The sequence below is a fragment of the Lepisma saccharinum genome, chromosome 8 (assembly GCF_977018435.1).
Source record: "Lepisma saccharinum chromosome 8, izLepSacc3.1, whole genome shotgun sequence".
Lineage (NCBI taxonomy): Eukaryota > Metazoa > Arthropoda > Insecta > Zygentoma > Lepismatidae > Lepisma > Lepisma saccharinum.
This window is the reverse complement of record NC_139236.1, coordinates 55,750,271-55,773,654: the sequence shown is the minus strand read 5'-3', so window position 1 is coordinate 55,773,654 and position 23,384 is coordinate 55,750,271. Positions and strand designations below refer to the sequence as shown.

The following is a 23,384-nucleotide window of genomic DNA, read 5'->3' as shown; positions in this document are numbered from 1 at the left end:
CGCCTTGCCGCGTCGTCTGCAGTCATGCGCTATCTCGGCCCAAAGCCAAAACGAACGCACTGCACTTGTTTATCTTTATACTGTGTAATTGTTTTTTTCTTCTTTCATTTTTATGTATTAAAGTTAACCAGTGTCATAATGATAGTAAAGGCAACCCAAGGCAGGCATGTTATAATATAGAACAAATAGTTTATTACTAGGGGCATGCATATTTCGTTTTTGACGAAAAAAACGAAATGTGAAAAAACACATTGTAGTGTTAATTTTTCATGTTTTTGAAAGGTGTGAGATGCATTTTGTGACCATGTTTTATCACGAAATAATGCGAAATGAACTGCAAAAAGCGAAATTAACTCTTAAACACGAAATTTACCGTTTATATACCGACGCGACACTTTCTGAAGTCTGAAGTATCCTGTGAGTTATGCAATTCACGGAAAATTGATTAATTCTGCTGTAAATATTTGAGAAGCAAAAATAAACCCCTTTACACAGGAATAAACTTAATACTCTGGTAACTTCATAAATGTGCTATTAGAAGGGATAAGTTTATTTTGTGTAATAAGTGCAGTTTTTAAATCAAACTTAGGATTATATTCACAATTTTAAAACCAAAATGTCATTTTATATAGCACTTTTCATGTGATTATTCACCGCTATAACACCGAAATTTCATTTTATTTACCGCTTTTGAACCCGAAATAGACTCTGTTTTTGTACCGAAATTTTGCTTTCTTAATTACCAAAAATATGTGCCTCTATTTATTACAAATATAATGTTTAAGACAGAAGCTAAAATCTCTGAATTAATCCAAATTGTTGTTGGCCCCATGCACATTATTTGCCCCAGATCCCACACCTACCAAGGTCAGCCCTGTAATTGATAAATCACGTGGTTTCATTTGCTTGGTTTCTTGTTCAGATACTTAAACTATTAACCTATTGTATAGCCAATCTGGGAACATGTATAACATTTACACTCTGTAAACAACATATTTTAGAATATTTGAATATTTTCTCCCTATGACATTAAGTAATGAACAAATGAATAAGAACCATCTGTAATATGGAAGAATTTCTTGCAAAACCTTAACTCATTGCCTCTTCAACATTACACCAAAATATTTTTTTAATTACTTCAACCAACTATACACCATAGAACTGTTCCTAATGTTGTGTAGTTGTATTTAAAACATCTGGATTGGTAAGAAATTTCACGAGTAATTTATTAAACAAGTTGTAAGTATTAATCAAAATAAAAATGTTTGCACATTGAAAAGCAGACGCAAGCATATCTTTCCCGTAACTTTTAACCGTTTTATTTAATAATTTAGTTAAACAGACAAGCTGTTACTTATCCTCTCATATCTAATGGGTATGTGATGTCATACGAATGGTCAAGATTTTTTTTCTTTCTTAGAAGTGATTACAGTCACGTGTTAGATATGTAGAATTTTGACCCAGTGAGTCATGATTGAGACTAAAGGTGATTTTTTGATAGCAACCATCTGTGTGCTAGACTTCTCACATATCCGATTTTCAAGCCTGGTGTTTAGCTGGTGTATCGAATTAATATTCACTGCATGTTGGTGTCTCGCATAATATAATAGAAATACAGTTGTCGAGACAGTGAAAATACAGGTAAGCTTATTTGCAGATATCTGTGAGATCATGCTTCGCGGATTGGAGTCGGCGACGTGGTGAATTTCTCGTACCAAAGGTTGATCGAGATAAAATTTTCAGTGTCAGCAAGCCTTCGACGTTATCTAGTTACCTACGGCCAGTTCCGTGTGTTACGCAATAAAAAAAAATCCATTCATTCTATCAGGTCGTTTCTTAAGCTTATTATTTCGTCACTTTTTTCGTGGTGGGTCAATGAATCACAAAGTTGCACATTCGTGAAACCGGGAAGTAAATGTGGTAGTAGGTGTTTTCCGGATGGTGCTAACGAATGAAGTAAAAATATTGAAGCGGCAAATTAAGGTATTTTGTTAGGGTTTAAAGTTTGCTAATCAGCTGTTTGCGCCGAATTTGGATAGAGGCATGTCATTTTAACCTCCCCTAATATATACTCCCTCATTATACACATTGTTAACAATTTTTATACTAAATATGTTCAGAAATATATATCATCACCGGTGAGTAGGTATTTTTTAAAATCTCTAACACACCTGTTCATTTAATAGATAACCTCAATGAGTTTACACTTTATGTAAGAGGTTGATTACATAGCGATGGAGGCAGGAGATTTCATCTCGAGAAATGAACATACACAAAACGGATATTCTTTCAGATAACTACTGTTAAAGCTTGTTTTATTTACTTAAGGTAGACTGGAATAGAATAACGCAGGAGGTAGGCAATGCCAATTAAAGGTAGGAAACAAAGCGGATTACATAAAGATCTTCCTCTTGTCACTATGTGTTTACAAAGATGTTTATAGGTACATTATCCTCAGTAATGTAATGTTTGAGGTCAAATGTAATTTCTTATCTTTCTTGTTACAACAAAGGAATTTCCCCCTCCATTAAGATTTTAATGGGGGATAATTTTAGTATCAGATCGTTGGAGAATCCCTCCCATCGGATGTTGTTTATCTTTCGTCTTCTTTAAGTCACCATTCGTTCTCACCGTTGAGTTGGAGTTTTTAAGTCCACTTTATGCATAGATAGGCTAATCGGGACTGGGCCTACAGTTTAAATAACCGTTGTGATTAATGTATAATAAACTATCATACAAAATCCGAGACTGCTTTTAAAATGGAGACGAGACAAAATAAATCCATTAGGGAGAATTCACACCGAAGAAACACGCGGACGCGACAAGCGACATGCAACACGAGAGTTTCACACCGAAGAGGCACGAGACACGAGAGTTTCACACCGAAGAGCAGGGTTGGTATGTTTAAAACAAAAGTGTTTTAAACAACTTGTTTTAAACATGATTTTTCATATTTGTTTAAAACACATTTTGATACTTGGTGTTTGATAGTTTGTGGTTATTTGCATGTTTTATAACTATGCCTTTCATTAAAGGCGTGTTATTCTGTTTATTGCGTATACAAATCTGTTCAGTGGCTGAAAATGTATATTGAATTAGCAAAGAAACATATAATGATGAATACCCGTAGGTCACGTTTAAAACATCTGGCTGTTTTTTACAGGTGTTTAAAATATTTTAAAAATTGAATACTACACGAATGAAACCGTTTTGTTCCTCACTTAACACACTGCAAAATGTGCACATTGTTGATAATGTCAGTCTCATTCACAATAAAATATATTAAAAAAACAAAACAAAAAAAGACAGAATAGCTACCACGTAGACTCAGTGGGTCTGGCAACTATGGATTAGTTGAAGCCTACATGCGAGATTTAAGACTAAAATGCATGTGTATTTTAAGAAGTTAGTCAAGTATTTACTTTATAATAGGAACACAGTCCATCCTTGGATGATTAGCAGATTCTTTATTAATCATTATTCTTAGAAAATAAGTCCTCTTGGCATTATGTTTAAAACGTTTTATTTTTTTAAAACATTTTTTTATCGGTTCTTGTTTAAAACACTGTCTAAAACATTTAAAACATGTTCAAAACAAAAAAAAACAGTTTGTTTTGTTTCTTTAAAAAAAATAATTACCGACCCTGTCGAAGAGACAAGATGCACGCGACACGCAGCAAGGAACACTCGTTCCTTTGCTAAGTTCGCATGATGATGCCGATATAATTGCATTAATCAGTTTATTAGTCACCCGAAAAAAGGTAACAAGAGATATTGTTTGAAAAACTCAATATGCTGACCAAGGCAGTAATTTATTTTATTATAAAACATAAACTGAACGTAACGTTTCAACCTTCTAGCAAGGTCTTCTTCAGACTCTGCACCAAGTACAAATGTAACAAGATACAAAAACAGGACGATATATATACACAAACATTACTCCCCTCCAGACTATTAGAAAGTTGTTCTGGAACATTCTAGCAGGTGACTTTCCCTTGTCAACTGTACTTTCACCTAAAAGACTAAACATATTTACTTCCATATAGAATGTGGTTGGACTCTTTATCTCATGCTCTTTTTCCTTCATTCTTCTTCCTTCTTCTCTCCTCTTTCTCTCTTGTCCTTTTCACTCTTTCTATCACCTTCTTCCATTATTTGTTTAACTTCAGTCCCCCATTCCAGTTCATTGTGTCTTCTTCACCTTTCATCTCTATTTCTTTGGACTCCTTCCATTTTCTCACTAGTATTCTCTTCTCCCTTTCTATCTGCTTAGCCTCATCTCCTTTCAGCCTCTTTTTCGTTTCTCCTATGTACACACTCTGACACTCTTTACATTTCACTTCGTAGATAATCCCTTCCTCTTCCTCTTCTCTGTTTTCCTTTTTCTTGTTTGCATTCTTCGCTATTCTTAAGATGCTAAATATGCCTTTGACCCCAACTCTGATTTCTTGACCAAACGACCAAAAAAATTTGAAAAACTCACTTTCTCTCCCTGTTCCGCGCCTCATTTATTGCGCTGACGATGTTTCACGGGTGCAGAAAAGCAGTGATGAGCGAAAGATGAGCTCTCATCCTCTCATCCTCTCATCCTCTCATCTTCTCATCTTCTCATCCTCTCATCCTCTCATTCTCTCATTCTTCAAGGACCAAATGTTTGTAGATCGTGACCTTTGTAAACCTCTCATCCTCTCATCCTCTCATCCTCTTATTCTCTCATCCTCTCTACCTTTAGAACATTGTCGTCAACATTAGAGATGAAGTTGGAGTGCTGGAATCAACGGGACCAAATGTTTATATATCGTGACCTTCGTAAACCTCTCTCTCGGGGGAACGATGTGGCATATACACACGCGCGCGCTCTCATCCTCTCATCCTCTCATCCTCTTATTCTCTCCACCTTCAGAACATTGTCGTCAACATCAGAGATGAAGTTGGAGTGCTGGAATCAACGGGACCAAATGTTTATATATCGTGACCTTCGTAAACCTCTCTCTTGGGGGAAGGATGTGGCATATACACACGCGCGCGCGCGTATGCCTCTCATTATTTTCCGTATTGTGACGCAAAAAACAAACCTCTCATCCTCTCATCCTCTCATCCTCTCATCCTCTTATCCTCTTATCCTCTCATCCTCTTATTTTTTGAAAGATGGGTGCACCTTATCGTAATTTTCCAAGTCCGGGACCCAAATGTTTATATATCGTGACCTTCGTAAACCTCTCATCCTCTCATCCTCTCATCTTCTCATCCTCTTATCTTCTCATCCTCTTATTTTTGAAGAATGAGTGTACCTTATCGTAATTTTCCAAGTCCGGGACCAAAAATGTTTATATATCGTGACCTTTGTAAACCTCTCTCTTTCGGGAACGATGTGGCACACACATACACACACGCGCGCGCGTGCGCGTATGCCTTTTATTATTTCCGTATTGTAACACAAACAAACAAACAAAATAATAATTATTTTTTTTTAGGATGCCTGGCCCCTATAACCTTGCCAGGGTGCGTGGCGCCCAACCAAAAATGTAAAAGTTTTCTAATGGCTGCGGTTATAGATTACCGCACCTCTGTAGAGTTTCACGTGTTTTTTTTTTTTCCCCAAACTTCCATGAAACCCTACAGAGGACCTCCGTAATGCATGCAACGTGTACTAACGACTCTAGTGTTATTTGATGTTGTGATATTTTTGGATATAGAGTTTTATTGTGAGATAGATGAAAATAATTATGTTTATTATAATATTTTCTTGATGAAGATGGAGAATATGTGTGTGTTACAAATAAGGTTGCATGCTTTTTTCTAGTGTGTGTGTATGTGTTTTTGATGTTTCGACAGCATCTGAAACGATAAAAAAAAGAAATTTTATTGTTAATTTTCACGTGTAACAACAACAACAAATTTTTTTGTGCAAATTTTCTGATTGTCTCGTGCTATAGTGATGAAAAAAGATATTGTAACTGATAACTAATGAAATTGACATTTGTAACTGATCTGAACTAGTGAAATTCGTATTGTGCCATTGTAACTGATTGTGCTAGTACAAAAAATTTCTTATTTGTGCAAGAAAAGATGTTAAAAAACTTGTTAAAACTGCTCTGTGACCCTCTCGTTCTTCACGTCGTAGGCGAAGGACTTCTCTGCAATCAGGATGACGCTACACAGGGTGTCCTCGGGCAAGGCATCGTGGAACTCGCAGACGATCTTGATGTTGGTTCGATCGTTGACCACCACCTCCTTTCTTTTTGTGGTATTGATGACTGTCATGGGTCTCCGGGCTTTGAATTCGCTGGGCGTGTAGTACATGTCCACACTTCCCTCGGTCACGCGTTTGTAAGCCGAAAACGCTTCGTAAAGTTTGAGATAATCGTTTTTGGTCACGTCGAGGTTGTAATTCTCGCGCGGGAACACTTCGTTCCTGCCGTTCTTGAGATAAACGTTCTTGATCTTGCAGTCGTCGAATTTGCTGGAATCTTTTTCCTGATTCTTGTCCCTCCCGGTCTGAAAAAGCACTACGACGAAATCTGGCATGTCGAACTGTATGTTGTTGAACTGCGTCGTCACGTCGAATTCCATGTGACTTCCGGATGCCATCTTTTGCACGCACTGGTAACCGTGAAAGTGAATCGGTACCTGCGGACTTTTCAAGATCTCCGCTTTGTACTTGAGGGCATAGTTCGTTTCGTATTCCACCACAGGCATTCTCAATTCCATGCTCCGGATGATGCATTTCGCTGCTTCGGGTAAAGTGTTGGCTATCGGCGTGCCGTCGGCGTTCAAGTTGGTGTATCGCATCAGTGCGTCGTTGTCGTTGGCCGCTCTTCGAAACGTGACCCTCAGTCCTCCCTTCCACATGATCTCCTTGTAGTCCGAGAAGAAACCAGGCAGCAGACGCATGGGAAAGAGCACCGTGTGACTTCTCGTCGATATTTTGGTCCCGGCTTCGAATCCCCCGGCCTGGTAGTACGCTGCGTCCGTTTTGGATAATTTCAACGTTCCCACTGCCGTCGACGTGATGCCTGGATAATCTATTCTGTCGATGACGGTGTTGTGTTTCCTCACCTCCACCTGCGAGAACAGGTGAGGCACGAAGTTGTCCACGAGTATCAAGTTTGCTGCTGCGGGAAACGCGTCTCCGCTTTCTTTCTTCACCACGTCGAATTGAAGGTAGAGGTCCGCTCTGTGAGGATGAATGAACCCGTCGCCTACGTCCACGTCGTATTCGATCTCCCTGTTCGCTTCGTTCAGATTGGCGAACGTGCGACGGTTGGGAGGGAAAGATTGCAATTCGTAACTTTCGATTTGCTCCATTTTACACTATGTATGGTTATTTATTATACGTTGATCTCCACGATGGCAGTGGTCGTTGCACCTGCGAAATCCACCACGTCTCCTTTCTCGTTCGTCACCACCAACTCTATGTCGTCTATGCGGTTGCGACATACTGGAAAATAGATCGGCGAAGAGGGTGTGTAGACGATCGGTTCCATGAACTCGGAACTTGGTTTGAAAGTGGCTATGATTCCCGTCTGCTTGTGACTTCCTAATCCGTCCGAGGATTTCGTGATCATTCCTTCCGCGACGTTGCAGTGAACGTTCAAAGTCTCTATGGCTAGAAATTTAGGAATGTTTGTTGCCGTGTGCTTGATGCCAGCTTCGAGTTTTGTGTTGTTCTCGAAACCTAAAAGTTCTCCTATGGTGCCCAGGTCCACGGTCTCCGTCGCCGACAGGATTTCCACTCTGTGCGTGACCGAATTTTGAGAAAGATACGTGCCTTTGGGTAATTGAGCTTGCAAAGTAGAAAGGTTGTATTGGCCTGGCGTGACGACGATATGTTCGCTTCCTACGCTAATTTTGTTGTTGTGCTGGGTGACGTTAGGTATGAGGTACATGCTGTAGAATGCATGCAGAGCTATGGATTTAGGATAGACGATGTCATCGTGCAGCGTGAGTTTCAAGATCGAAGATTCGCTCGTGAGATGGAACACGCCCATCCTAGTGATGCTGTTTGAGGTTCCACAATGCTTTCTGGAAATCCTCGATCGTAGGGTTATTTATTTTAGAGAGAAACGCGAGCACGGAGAGGCAGAGATGACCGCAGTTCACGTCTCCGAAATTTTGAATGCGTTCGTCGTTGTAGTATATAGAGGTTTTGCTCGTTTTCAGATAATGAATTAAATTTGTAGGTGGAACACCTCCGAAAGAATCGAAATCGAATGCTTTATCATTATTTTTGTGGTAACATATCCAATGCGTGCCTGGATTTTCTTGACCGTCCAAGTTGACTACTCCGCATTCTCTTCTTTTAACGCTTGAAGGTAACGAGTCGGACATGAAAACTCCTCTGAAGTGTTTGATTTGTAACGGTTCGATCAGAGATTCAATGTCTCGGTTGGTGAGTGCTTCTGTTTCTTTTTTTAAACTTCTTCATCACGCCCTTTCCTCCTTTCTTCTCCATGGCCAGGTTGTGACGTTTCTGTTCTTCCAACTCGGCCTTGTTCTTCTTCGAGTCGATGACGGTTTTCGCGATGGCGGCACTTCCGCCGGCCAAACTTCCAACGGCCCCCAATGCTGCTAGGATGGCCGGGATGCTGAATATAAAACCTCCGATCTTTTGCTGTTTCCGCGAACGCTGCAATCTTTTCAATTGAGGTGTGCTGAGCAGTAATTTCATTCCGTGTCCTTTGGACAAGCAAGAACGTTTCTTCTCGCGTTGTTTCTTGGTGAGTAACCCATCGAGGGCACCTAGATTTTTTAGATTGGAGTATGGTATCTGGTACACGACACCCTTGGGCTTCATGTTGATGCTCTATGTGTTATTTTCACGGTATGTTATTTATATATATATTCTGAGATTTTTTCTTGTGTAGTTTTTTTACGGTGTTATTTATATATTTTCAAGGCCTCGCAGTCGTTACACAAATTCTATTACGTGCTTTGTTTTCTTGCCAAGAAGTTCCTTTGTCCCCTTGTACACGATTCGAGTTTTGTTCTCGATTAAAATAGATAGCTTCTCGTCGGATAACATGTTAGCATATCGATCTGGTAAAAATAGACTGTATTGTGCGTTGAGCAACAGGCATACCTTGGGGCCATACTGGGTAGAAACGATTGAACCGGAAGTTATCGTGTAAGGTTTGTCGACTTCCAATTCCTGAATTTTTACATACTCGACTGACAAATTTAGCATTTGTTTTAATGCTTGGAGATCACTTATTTTTTCAGTCGTCATATCAAAAAAAATTTCAGAGTGTTAGAGAGAAATTTAATTGTTTTTTTCACGATGTGTGTTATTTATATATACCGAAGATTATTTTTTTTCACGATGTGTGTTATTTATATATCAAGTTTTTTTGACACGTATATATATTATTATTTCTTAACAGAGGAAGAAAGTCCGTGCTTCGGAAAACGCGATGATGTGCGTAATGATATCTTCCGTCTCCTGCATAGACTTGTACCAATCTACTGTGTACCGTCTTCTTCCCTGCCTCGCCTCTTCCAGTTCGTCCAACCTCTCGTTTAATTTTTCCCCTGCAGCCGAAAGCAGAATGTTGAGATCACCACACCTCAGGCCGCTGATCTCCCGAAGACGGTCCTTGAGAACTATTTCACAAGGGGTGCGAAATTCCGGCGTTGTTCTTGCTATGATTACAAGTTTCCCTACATCTCCGTTTACTACTTTTTTGAATATTTTAGATAGTAGCTCGGGTGGCAAATCAGTTATACGAGACATGTTGTTATTATTATTATTTTTTACGGTATGTTATTTATATACCCCACCCCAATTTTTGTTTCGTGTTCATGGCGATGGTGGTACCCAGTGCGGCGACCCGTTCACCCAGCGATGCGTCTCTGCTCACGAACCTTTCGAAAGCTGCGTGTTCCAATTTTTTGTCTGCTTCGTGACGTGCGTCCAGATCCGTCTGCGTGGTGTTGTAAGCGATGTCGTGATCTTTGCATGCGGCGTCCAACGGATTCACACCCTTGTCTCCTCTCTCCAATCTTTTCTCGAGTTTGGTACCCGGTCCGCAGTACTGGTAGCCAGGTAAATGCATCTCGAAAGGTAACTTGTTGATGATGTCGTTCACGAGTCCCTTTCCTTCGGCCACGTTCCAAAATTTCGGAGGCAGCGTGTTGATGATTTTGATCAGGTAGCCTATGCCCTTGTCGTCGTTCACGATGAAGTTGGAAAGTTTCGTGCTGATCATGTCCACGATGCCAACCTTCTCGTTGTAGAAATTACGGTTGCCTGCATTCTCTTCGCCGGCTATCACCAACAATCGGTCCACGAGCTTCCTCACGTCGTCCACCCAAACGAATTCTTTGGGTAACGTGTTGTAGCGTTTGACGCCGCTGCCTGTTTTGACCTGGTTCCAAATCGGTTTGATGAGATTCTTGTACTTCTCACCACTGCTCGATTTCACCCTATTCTGCGAGGCATCGTTGTTCTGGTACAAGGCATCCGTCATGATCAGAATTTCCTTGTAACTTTGGTAATCTTCGTCGGTGTAATCTTTCGGCTGCTTTTTGGCAACGAGTTCCCACAGTCCCACCGTACCCGGATACCTGTTCCAACTATCCTTGTCGCCTAAATTGACTTTAATGTCGTTGCCTTCGAAGGTCACCTTCGATTTCCCAATCTTCCACACCACACCGCCGCCTTCGCTGGTTTCCATGCTGGGATACAATCCGAACACTTCATCCTTGTCGAACTTCCCTGTGCTCAGGTAGTCTCGTGCCAAAGGCCCCAACTCGATTTTATCCGAAGACGAGGTGCTACCAATGGCTCGACGTCGTGCCGGTGCATCCTTCAGTTCGAACGGCGTCGAAGGAATGCTCGAAATAGGCGTGGGTACAGCGTAACTTTTAGCTGCGAGCGGTACGAGCTCATTAATCAAATTTTTATTTTGTTCCGTGACACTTTTAATTTCTTTACCTAGACCGCTGATGGCATCGATCACAGGTTGATCCTGACGTTTCTTCTCTTCGTAGAATCCGCGATTCTCGGATTTCCAACCTTTGAAGCGTTTCGCGAGGTAATCGCGAAGCTTGAGATTTTCGTCTTCGATTTTTCGTTTCGTCATGACGTTATTTATATACGTCGTTTCTCACAACGTTGCAACGTTTAGAAAGTTGTTGATTTTGTTTCTGTATTTTCCGTCGTTGGGTTTCCTCGTCATGTCGATCGTCACGAATCCGAAATCGTCACCGTTCCAGCAAGAGGAGCAGCCTTCCGAAAATTGATTGTAGTTCATGTCTCCGCCTACGTAGTCATCGTACGCGTGCTTGAGGTTGGTGTGATCTTGACGAAACAAACATATGAAATTAGCGTTGTCGCGTACTAACTGTTTTGGAATTTTGGAAAACGTTTGAGCTAGGTAGAAGCAATCCATTCCTTTGTGACGACCTTGCGTGAAAAAGTTGCGAATTTCATTTTGATTTTCCAGGATGGCGTCGTCGAACACAACGACTGAATTTTCACAACAATCGTCGAGTGGTTTTATTTCCGAGGCGAACGTTGCAATGTCCAGACCATCGTACAGTTTCATCAGTTGCTGGTATTTGGATTGCTCCAAACTTTTCGAGAACACGTACAGGTGCCTGTTCTTCCAATCTAACCAATTCGGTGCGAGGAGAAAATTGTCCACGAGCAGTGTCGTTTTCCCACACCCCGAAGGACCTACGATCAGACAGCGGATGCTGTCGGGAAGCAATTCGCCGTTCTTTTTTTTTCTCGTTTGACTTTCCGAATTAGGTAAACGTTTCACAACATTCCACGTACTCATAGAATCACTTCGTTTGAATCGATCCAACTTGTTTCCGGAAGTCCCAGCCATTTCACCAAAAGTTTGTTGCCTCTCTTGCGCAAAACTTTTTCGATAAGGTACGTGTCGGGGTGTTTCGTTTTAGAGAGTTCCTCTTCGTAGAAGCGCCCCAATAAAATTTCACCGCCACTCTCTTTTATTATATACGTGTGACGGTTCCCAGGTAGAACTCGAACCACGGTAAAAAGTTCGGTGCTCCAGTTTCGTGTGAAACCCCTGTCGAACGTTCGCTTCAATTTACTGACCCTCACCTGTTCTCCAATTTTGTATTTAGCTTTTTTTGTCGTGGGCGTGTACTTTGGACAGTAAACGCTAGAAATTAAACGTTGCTCGTCAGACTTGGTAACGTCAGCTGGCTTCATGCCTATCGTTCCGTGCCGTGTGTGATTATAGTCGTTAACAAGTTCCGGAAGAATAGTGACCCACTTGTAGCTTCCCTGAAGCGTGAAGCGTGACCACATGCGCGATTTCAGAGTGCGATTGAATCTTTCCACAGTAGTGCAGGTTGGGGAATTCAACGTCCTCTTGTGGTGAGCTGAAGTGGTGAGCAGTGTTGCCAGCTCCTCACTCGAAAAAATCACCAAGGTTGTTGTTTTTGGGTCTAAGATAACCTAAAGCAAGGAGCTGGCAACCTTGCTTGAGGTATTTTCTCGCAGTGTTGCCAACTCCTCACTCGAAAAAATCACCAAGGTTTTTTTTCTTGGTCTAACCTAACCTAAAGCAAGGAGCTGGCAATCTTGCTTGAGGCTTGCCTTACAGTGCATAAAGCAAGGTTGCCAACCCACTGGTACTTTTGCCATAGCCTTTTACAAGAAAAAAAAGAGAGAGGGAAGAGTTAAACAACCGACAGCTTACCCACAGCCTTTTTTGCTCTAACCTAACCTAAAGCAAGGAGCTGGCAACTTTGCTTGTGCAATCAACCCGGTTGACCGCCCCTCAAGTAAAAATCAGCATTGCCAACTCCTGACTCGAAAAAAAAAATCACCAAGGTTTTTTTGGTCTAACCTAGCCTAAAGCAAGGAGCTGACAACTTTGCTTGTGCAATCAACCCGGTTGACCCCCCCCTCAAGTAAAAATCAGCATTGCCAACTCCTCACTCGAAAAAAAAATCACCAAGGTTTTTTTTGGTCTAACCTAGCCTAAAGCAAGGAGCTGGCAACTTTGCTTGTGCAATCAACCCGGTTGACCGCCCCTCAAGTAAAAATCAGCATTGCCAACCTACACACACTAAACAAGGAGAGCCGACAACAAATATGTACTGCCGTAAAAGAGAGAGAGATGGGTGGATGGTAATATAGTATGTGTGTGCGTGTGTGTGTGTATAATATGTAGCATTATTAACTAGAGTGTGTTGGCAATTTACTTACAACTAAAAAAAAAATAGAGATGCCAACGTTGGTGTAAGATGAAGAGAGAGAGAGAGAGAGATTTATGGCTGGCAACAGTAACGAGCGAATGCGCCATATCGTAATTTTCCAACTCCGTATATCGTGACCTTTGTAAACCTCTCTCGGGGGAACGTTGTGACGCAAACAAACAAACAAAATAATAATTGTTGTTTTTAGGATGCCTGGCCCCTATAACCTCGCCAGGGTGCGTGGTGCCCAACCAAAAAATGTAAAAAAGGTTCTAATGGCTGCGGTTATAGATTACCGCACCTCTGTAGAGTTTCACGTGTTTTTTTTTTTCCCCCAAACTTCCATGAAACCCTACAGAGGACCTCCGTAATGCATGCAACGTGTACTAACGACTCTAGTGTTATTTGATATAGAGTTTTATTGTGAGATATAGATAAAAATAATTATGTTTATTATAATATTTTCTTGATGAAGATGGAGAATGTATGTAAATAAAATTGCATGCTTATTTTTTAGTGTGTGTGTATATGTTTTTGATGTTTCGACAGCATCTGAAACGATAAAAAAAAAAATTTATTGTTAATTTTCACGTGTAAAAACAACAACAAATTTTTTTGTGCAAATTTTCTGATTGTCTCGTGCTATAGTGCAAAAAAGATATTGTAGCTGATAGCTAATGAAATTGACATTTGTAACTGATCTGAACTAGTGAAATTCGTATTGTGCCATTGTAACTGATTGTGCTAGTGCAGAAAATTTCTTATTGTGCAAGAAAATAGATGTTAAAAAACTTGTTAAAACTGCTCTGTGACCCTCTCGTTCTTCACGTCGTAGGCGAAGGACTTCTCTGCAATCAGGATGACACTGCATAGGGTATCCTCGGGCAAGGCATCGTGGAACTCGCAGACGACCTTGATGTTGGTTCGATCGTTGACCACAACCTTCTTCCTCTTAGATGTGTTGATGACGGTCATGGGTCTCCGGGCTTTGAATTCGCTGGGCGTGTAGTACATGTCCACGCTTCCCTCGGTCACGCGTTTGTAAGCCGAAAACGCTTCGTAAAGTTTGAGGTAATCGTTTTTGGTCACGTCGAGGTTGTAATTCTCGCGCGGGAACACTTCGTTGCGTCCATTCTTCAGATAAACGTTCTTGATCTTGCAGTCGTCGAACTTGCTGGAATCTTTTTCCTGATTTTTATCGCGCCCGGTCTGAAAGAGCACTACGACGAAATCTGGCATGTCGAACTGTATGTTGTTGAACTGCGTCGTCACGTCGAATTCCATGTGACTTCCCGACGCCATCTTCTGCACGCACTGGTAACCGTGAAAGTGAATCAACACCTGCGGACTTTTTAAGATCTCCGCTTTGTACTTGAGGGCGTAGTTTGTTTCGTATTCCACCACCGGCATTCTCAATTCCATGCCCCGGATGACGCATTTCGCCGCTTCGGGTAAAGTGTTGGCTATCGGCGTGGTGCCGTCCGGACCCAAAGTAGCGTATCGCATCAGTGCGTCGTTGTCGTTGGCCGCTCTTCGAAACGTGACCCTCAGTCCTCCCTTCCACATGATCTCCTTGTAGTCCGAGAAGAAACCAGGCAGCAGACGCATGGGAAAGAGCACCGTGTGACTTTTCGTCGATATTTTGGTCCCGGCTTCGAATCCCCCGGCCTGGTAGTACGCTGCGTCCGTTTTGGATAATTTCAACGTTCCCACTGCCGTCGACGTGATGCCTGGATAATCTATTCTGTCGATGACGGTGTTGTGTTTCCTCACCTCCACCTGCGAGAACAGGTGAGGCACGAAGTTGTCCACGAGTATCAAGTTTGCTGCTGCGGGAAACGCGTCTCCGCTTTCCTTCTTCACCACGTCGAATTGAAGGTAGAGGTCCGCTCTGTGAGGATGAACGAACCCATCGCCTACGTCCACGTCGTATTCGATCTCCCTGTTCGCTTCGTTCAGATTGGCGAACGTGCGACGGTTGGGAGGGAAAGATTGCAATTCGTAACTTTCGATTTGCTCCATTTTCACTATGCGTGTTATTTATTATACGTTGATCTCCACGATGGCCGTCGTAGTGGCACCTGCGAAATCCACCACGTCTCCTTTCTCGTTCGTCACCACCAACTCTATGTCGTCTATGCGGTTGCGACATACTGGAAAATAGATCGGCGAAGAGGGCGTGTAGATGATCGGTTCCATGAACTCGGAACTTGGTTTGAAAGTGGCTATGATTCCCGTCTGCTTGTGACTTCCTAACAATCCGTCCGAAGATTTCGTGATCATACCTTCGGCCACGTTACAGTGTACGTTCAGAGTCTCTATGGCCAAGAATTTAGGAATGTTGGTTGCTACGTGCTTGATGCCAGCTTCGAGTTTCGTGTCGTTCTCGAAACCTAAAAGTTCTCCCATGGTGCCCAGGTCCACGGTCTCCGTCGCGGATAGGATTTCCACTCTGTGCGTGACCGAATTTTGAGAAAGGTATGTGCCTTTGGGTAATTGAGCTTGCAAAGTGGAAAGATTGTATTGGCCTGGCGTGACGACGATGTGTTCGCTTCCGACGCTAATTTTGTTGTTGTGCTGGGTGACGTTAGGTATGAGGTACATGCTGTAGAATGCACGCAGAGCCACGGATTTAGGATAGACGATGTCGTCGTGCAGCGTGAGTTTCAAGATTGAAGATTCGCTCGTGAGATGGAACACGCCCATCCTAGTGATGCTGTTTGAGGTTCCACAATGCTTTCTGGAAATCCTCGATCGTAGGGTTATTTATTTTAGAGAGAAACGCGAGCACGGAGAGGCAGAGATGACCGCAGTTCACGTCTCCGAAATCTTGAATGCGTTCGTCGTTGTAGTATATGGAGGTTTTGTTCGTTTTCAGATAATGGACTAAATTTGTAGGTGGAACACCTCCGAAAGAATCGAAAACGAATGCTTTATCATCATTTTTGTGGTAACATATCCAATGCGTGCCTGGATTTTCTTGATCGTCCAAGTTGACTACTCCGCATTCTCTTCTTTTCACGCTTGAAGGTAACGAGTCGGACATGAAAACTCCTCTGAAGTGTTTGATTTGTAACGGTTCGATCAGAGATTCAATGTCTCGGTTGGTGAGTGCTTCTGTTTCTTTTTTTTATATTTCTTCAAAGCATCGAGGTTGCTTTTTTGTTTTTTGGTTATACCTTTCCCCTTTTTCTTCTCCATGGCCAGGTTGTGACGTTTCTGTTCTTCCAATTCCGCCTTGTTCTTCTTCGAGTCGATGACGGTTTTCGCGATGGCGGCACTTCCGCCGGCCAAACTTCCAACGGCCCCCAATGCTGCCAGGATGGCCGGGATGCTGAATATGAAACCTCCGATCTTTTGCTGTTTCCGCGAACGCTGCAACCTTTTCAATTGAGGTGTGCTGAGAAGTAATTTCATTCCGTGTCCTTTCGACAAGCAAGAACGTTTCTTCTCGCGTTGTTTCTTGGTGAGTAACCCATCGAGGGTACCTAGATTTTTTAGATTGGAGTATGGTATCTGGTACACGACACCCTTGGGCTTCATGTTGATGCTCTATGTGTTATTTTCACGGTATGTTATTTATATATATATTCTGAGATTTTTTCTTGTGTAGTTTTTTACGGTATGTTATTTATATATTTTCAAGGCCTCGCACTCGTTACACAAATTCTATTACGTGCTTCGTTTTCTTGCCAAGAAGTTCCTTTGTCCCCTTGTACACGATTCGAGTTTTGTTCTCGATTAAAATAGATAGCTTCTCGTCGGATAACATGTTAGCGTATCGATCTGGTAAAAATAGACTGTATTGTGCGTTGAGCAACAGGCGTACCTTGGGACCATACTGGGTAGAAACGATTGAACCGGAAGTTATTGTGTAAGGTTTGTCGACTTCCAATTCCCGAATTTTTACATACTCAAATGACAAATTTAGCATTTGTTTTAATGCTTGGAGCTCACTTATTTTTTCGGTCGTCATATCAAAAAATTTCAGAGTGTTAGAGAGAAATTTAATTGTTTTTCACGATGTGTATTATTTATATATACCGAAGATTATTTTTTTATGATGTGTGTTATTTATATATCAAGTTTTTTGACACGTATATATATTATTATTTTTTAACAGAGGAAGAAAGTTCGTGCTTCGGAAAACGCGAGGATGAGCGTAGTGATATCTTCCTTCTCCTGCATAGACTTGTACCAATCATCAGTATACCGATTTTCTTCCCTGCATCGCCTCGTACAGTTCGTCCGACCTATCGTCCAATTTTTCCCCTGCAGCCGAAAGCAGAATGTTGAGATCACCGCACCTCAGGCCGCTGATCTCCCGAAGAAGGTTCTTGAGAACCATTTCACAAGGGATGCGAAATTCCGGCATCGTTCTTGCCATGATCACAAGTTTATTAACATCTCCGTTAACTACTTTCTTGAAGATTTTAGATAGTAGCTCGGGTGGCAAATTAGTTATGTAATCCATGTTGTTTTTTTTACTGTATGTTATTTATATACCCCACCCCAATTTTTGTTTCGTGTTCATGGCGATGGTGGTGCCTAGTGCGGCGACCCGTTCACCCAACGATGCGTCTCTACTCACGAATCTTTCGAAAGCTGCGTGCTCTAACTTTCTGTCTGCTTCGTGACGTGCATTCAGATCCGTCTGCGTGGTGTTGTAGGCGATGTCGTGATCTTTGCATGCGGCGTCCAACGGATTCACACCCTTGTCTCCTCTCTCCAATCTTTTCTCGAGTTTGGTACCCGGTCCGCAGTACTGGTAGCCAGGTAGATGCATCTCGAAATGTAACTTGTTGATGATGTCGTTCACGAGTCCCTTTCCTTCGGCCACGTTCCAGAATTTCGGAGGCAGCGTGTTGATGATTTTGATCAGGTAACCTATGCCCTTGTCGTCGTTCACGATGAAGTTCGAAAGTTTCGTGCTGATCATGTCCACGATGCCAACCTTCTCGTTGTAGAAATTACGATTGCCTGCATTCTCCTCGCCGGCTATCACCAACAATCGGTCCACGAGTTTCCTAACGTCGTCCACCCAAACAAATTCTTTGGGTAGCGTGTTGTAGCGTCTGACGCCGCTGCCTGTTTTGACCTGATTCCAAATCGGTTTGATGAGATTCCTGTACTTCTCGCCGCTGCTCGATTTCACCCTATTCTGCGAGGCGTCGTTGTTCTGGTACAAGGCATCCGTCATGATCAGAATTTCCTTGTAACTCTGGTAATCTTCGTCGGTGTAATCTTTCGGCTGCTTTTTGGCGACGAGTTCCCACAGTCCCACCGTACCCGGATACCTGGTCCAACTATCCTTGTCGCCTAAATTGACTTTAATGTCGTTGCCTTCGAAGGTCACCTTCGATTTCCCAATCTTCCACACCACACCGCCGCCTTCGCTGGTTTCCATGCTGGGATACAATCCGAACACTTCATCCTTGTCGAATTTCCCCGTGCTCAGGTAGTCTCGTGCCAAAGGTCCCAACTCGATTTTATCCGAAGACGACGTGCTACCTATGGCTCGACGTCGTGCCGGTGCATCCTTCAGTTCGAACGGTGTCGAAGGAATGCTCGAAATGGGTGTGGGTACGGCGTAACTTTTAGCTGCGAGCGGTACGAGTTCATTAATCAAATTTTTATTTTGTTCCGTGACACTTTTAATTTCTTTACCTAGACTGCTGATGGCATCGATCACGGGTTGATCCTGACGTTTCTTCTCTTCGTAGAATCCGCGATTCTCGGATTTCCAACCTTTGAAGCGTTTCGCGAGGTAATCGCGAAGCTTGAGATTTTCGTCTTCGATTTTTCGTTTCGTCATGACGTTATTTATATACGTCGTTTCTCACAACGTTGCAACGTTTAGAAAGTCGTTGATTTTGTTTCTGTATTTTCCATCGTTGGGTTTTCTCGTCATGTCGATCGTCACGAATCCGAAATCGTCACCGTTCCAGCAAGTAGAGCAGCCTTCCGAAAATTGATTGTAGTTCATGTCCCCGCCTACGTAGTCATCGTACGCGTGCTTGAGGTTGGTGTGATCTTGACGAAACAAACATATGAAATTAGCGTTGTCGCGTACTAACTGTTTTGGAATTTTGGAAAACGTTTGAGCTAGGTAAAAGCAATCTATTCCTTTGTGACGACCTTGCGTGAAAAAGTTGCGAATTTCATTTTGATTTTCCAGGATGGCGTCGTCGAACACAACGACTGAATTTTCACGACAATCGTCGAGTGGTTTTATTTCCGAGGCGAACGTTGCAATGTCCAGACCATCGTACAGTTTCATCAGTTGCTGGTATTTGGATTGCTCCAAACTTTTCGAGAACACGTACAGGTGCCTGTTCTTCCAATCTAACCAATTCGGTGCGAGGAGAAAATTGTCCACGAGTAGTGTCGTTTTCCCACACCCCGAAGGACCTACGATCAGACAGCGGATGCTGTCGGGAAGCAACTCGCCGTTCTTTTTCTTTGTTTGACTTTTCGGATCCGGTAGACGCTTCACCACGTTCCACGTACTTACAAGATCACTTCGTCCGCGTCGATCCAACTTTTTTCCGGAAGTCCCAGCCATTTGACAAACAGTTTGTTATCTTTCCTACGCAATACTTTCTCGATGAGGTACGTGTCCGGGTGTTTCGTTTTAGAGAGTTCCTCTTCGTAAAATCTTCCTTTCAAAATCTCGCCGCTACTATCTTTTATTATATACGTGTGTCGGTTTCCGGGTAAAACTCGAACCACGGTAAAAAGTTCCGTGCTCCAATTTTTTGTGAATCCCTTCTCGAAGGTGCGTTTGAATTTGCTGATCCTCACCCGGTCTCCAATTTTGTATTTAGCTTTTTTTGTCGTGGGTGTGTACTTTGGACAGTAAACTGTAGAAATTAAACGCTGCTCGTCAGATTTGGTAACGTCAACTGGCTTCATGCCTATGGTTCTGTGTACTGTATCATTATAGGTGTCAACGAGTTCCGGCAGGATGTCGACCCATTTGTAATTTCCCCGAAGCGTGAATCGTTTCCACATGTGTGTTTTCAAGGTTCGATTGAATCTTTCCACGATGCTGGCTTTGATGTGACTGAAGGTCGAATAATGTCGAATGCCATGTTTTTGAATAAACTTTTGGAATACGGCGTTGTAAAATTCTTTACCGTTGTCCGTTTGCAGAAACCGTGGTCGTCTGCCGCCGCTTTCGCGAAAAATTGTCTTGAATGCTTCCGTGATGCACGTTCCCGTTTTCACCTTCAAAGGTAGAGCCCATGCGAATTTCGAAAACGTGTCTATGACGGTGAGGAGGTACTTGTTGCCCTTGTTCAATTTATGCACGTTTTTCAAATTGCCGCTGCTCATCTCCACGAGGTCACTTTGCCAGAGGTCGTCGATGCCCTTGGTTACCACAGCCAAACGTTCGTAGTTGCGGCGTGCAGGTTTATGCAATTCTTCGACGATGGCTTGCCTAGACATTTTTTTAGAGATTACGTTTCAAAAGAAGCACAAGCGTGATGGGATTCAAAGAGGGTGGCACTTCGCTCGTGTTTTGAATGATCAGCTTATCGCCGGCACTCACGTCGAAAACGGTGAGATCTTCGTCTTCGTGTATTTCATATATGTTGCGCGTTTCGTTCCAACGTGCCAGAGGAATGTTTCCTGCTTTCTGGACACCACGATTCGATATTAAAGTCATGGTGGGAACGCTAGCTTTTCTACCGTGAGACCAGTACGAAAATTCGTTTATCTGAATCGTGCCATCGAGGAGAAACTTGTAGTACGGATGATAAGGATGCAACATGTACAGTTTGTTACCTTCGACGAACGTGGAGATTCTCTGTTGATTGGGTATGCTGTTGATTTCGATGGCTTGCAGAGAATGCAGTTTAGCGAATTTAGTATCGACGCTAACGAGGTTGCTGTGAAGCTGACCCAGCGTGTTTTGTACGGGCAACAAATGTTCGACTATGGTATCCGTTACGGTAGAAAATGACGGTTTGATTTTCACTTCCACGTTCAACTGCTTGTAGTTTTCGTTGAGTTCTTGCAACTTGGCACCGAAAGAGGTCAGCGTTGATTCCTGCGTGGATTCCAGCACTCCAACTTGATCTCTGATGTTGACGACAATGTTCTGAAGGTTCTCGACTTGATTCAATTTCGAGCTCTTCTCGGTAAGATCGTTCACGATGCTTCGCATCTCTGTAAACTGTGTGTGAAGGTCGGCGACGCTCTGCGAAGTGGGCAGCGTCGACACCAGCGAACTAATTTCGTCTCGAATCTGTTCCACGTTCGCCGTTTCCGTTTCCAGTCGTTTCAGCATTCGAGATATGTTTCTTTTCAAAGCGTGCAATTCTTTGGAGGTGGGGAGATTGGCCACTTTACTCTCGAGATCGCTTAATGAACTTTTGATGTCGTTCGAATCGGATAGTGCCGTCACCGCCGTTTTCAATTTTTCCAAATCTTCGCTCGAAGGCACGCTCGTCCGTAACGATTCCAAGTCACCCTGTATGTTGTCCAGTACGTGATGAAAATGAGCGAGATTCGTTTCGACGTTCAAATTTTCTAAATATTCGATCTTCTGCTGAACCGTGCTCAACGTGTCTTGAATGCTCGTCAACGCTCTCGCTTCAGCGTGAATATTTTTAATTTCTTCGTTGATCAATTCCAAGGACGCCTGAAGCGTGGCGATGGTGGTTTGAATGTGTTCGAAATCTTGATAGGCCTCCAATTGAATTTTTATGTTCGCGACGCTTTTACCGATGACCTGCAGTTCGTCCGACGATGGTAGGTTCGTCATTGTATCTTCCAAAGTCTGCAACTTGGATTTAATTTCTTCCAACGTGCTGGTGAATTCTTCTTGTAATTTGGAAACGACGACATGCAAGCGTTCTGCGTCTATATCGTTCACCACAGTTTGAAGTTCGGAGAAATTTTTTTCTATTGCGGAAGTTCGTTCTTCGATTTCGAGTTTCAATTTTTCCAAATCTTCATTTTTCGATTGAAATTGCTGTAATTTGGCCAAATCATTTTGAAGCGAATCCACGCTCAACTGTATATTTTGAACGCTGTCGTAAGAAGGTACGTCGACATAATTTTTTATGAGCGTTTTCAGTTCGGAATCGATTTTCAGAATGGGGTCGAGACATTGCGTTTGGAGCGTAGCGATTTCCGACTCTAAACTTTTGTTTAAGGTTTCCTGCAAAGCGATCAAATCGGTCCTCAACTTCTTAACTCGAATGTCCAACATGAGAATCTCTTCTGCATGGTCCACACGCTTGGTGTTGCCGAAAATGTCGTTAGGCATTTTGTTAACGGTTATTTATAATAGGATAGACGATTCGTAATTCTACGAAGAGAGGAATAAGTTTGTCGTAATCTCCGAGGAGTTCCATGTAAAAATAATCTCCTGCAGACACATCGTACGTAATGTTAGAAAGCATCTTGTCGTGCTTGATTCGAAAAATGTTCTTGCCGGTAGAAATTTTGATTTCGCCTGCGTTTTCCGGATTCACGGTGATTTGAAGTTTCCCGTCGATCGGAATTTCGTAGAAATGTAAATTGTTATTAAAAACATAAAACATCTTGCCCACATCGTCGTCCAGTTTCGTCCAAATGCTGTTGAGGTGAATGATCAACAGACCGTTGAGTTTAGGTAACACGGAAGGTAAGACTTCATGATCTGGTATGGTTTCCATAATGATCTGTTTTTTGAAACCGAACAAATTCATAGGCATGCTGGTTATTTAAGAATACGGTCAAAGTTTTTTGTAATGACAGTCAAAGTGTTTTTTTTTGTTTTGTTTTGTTTTATGAATCTTCTGTTGAAGATGGACATATGTTGCAGGTTTTGCTTTCTGCCAAGCGATAGTGCCCCCACGGCAATGTGTGAATACCACACTCGAGGACGCACCTCTTGTCGTCGTTGGGATCCAGCGCAATTTTTCTAACTTTGTTTGTGGTGATGATATGGCCGACGCTCTGGATGCGCTGTTCTGCTCTTAGAACCGACGACCCGGTCTTGAGGCAATCCACGAAGTCCTCGAATGCGAGATGCTCCCGAACCACCTGTCTGCCGACACCCTTGGCCTTCTTGGTAACGCTGCCCTCGGCTTTGATGGCATAGGCCTTGGCGCGAAGACCTGCAAACTCGAGAATCACGTCTCCGTCCTTCTCGTCTTTGAGTTTGCCAGGCACCTTTTTGTTGCGAGCCAGGATGCCGTACCGGT

The 23,384-nt window shown here is 42.7% G+C and overlaps 1 protein-coding gene across 1 annotated transcript in view; it reads left to right on the top strand.

Moving 5' to 3' along the window:
• The first annotated feature begins 1,510 nt into the window (after positions 1-1,510).
• Hr96 (Nuclear hormone receptor HR96) overlaps positions 1,511-23,384 on the top strand; it is a 119,688-nt gene continuing 97,814 nt past the window's right edge. Inside the window, exon 1 of the mRNA XM_083126681.1 lies at positions 1,511-1,641. The gene's annotated coding sequence lies outside the window, so the exon portion shown is untranslated. The remainder of the gene's footprint in view (positions 1,642-23,384) is intronic.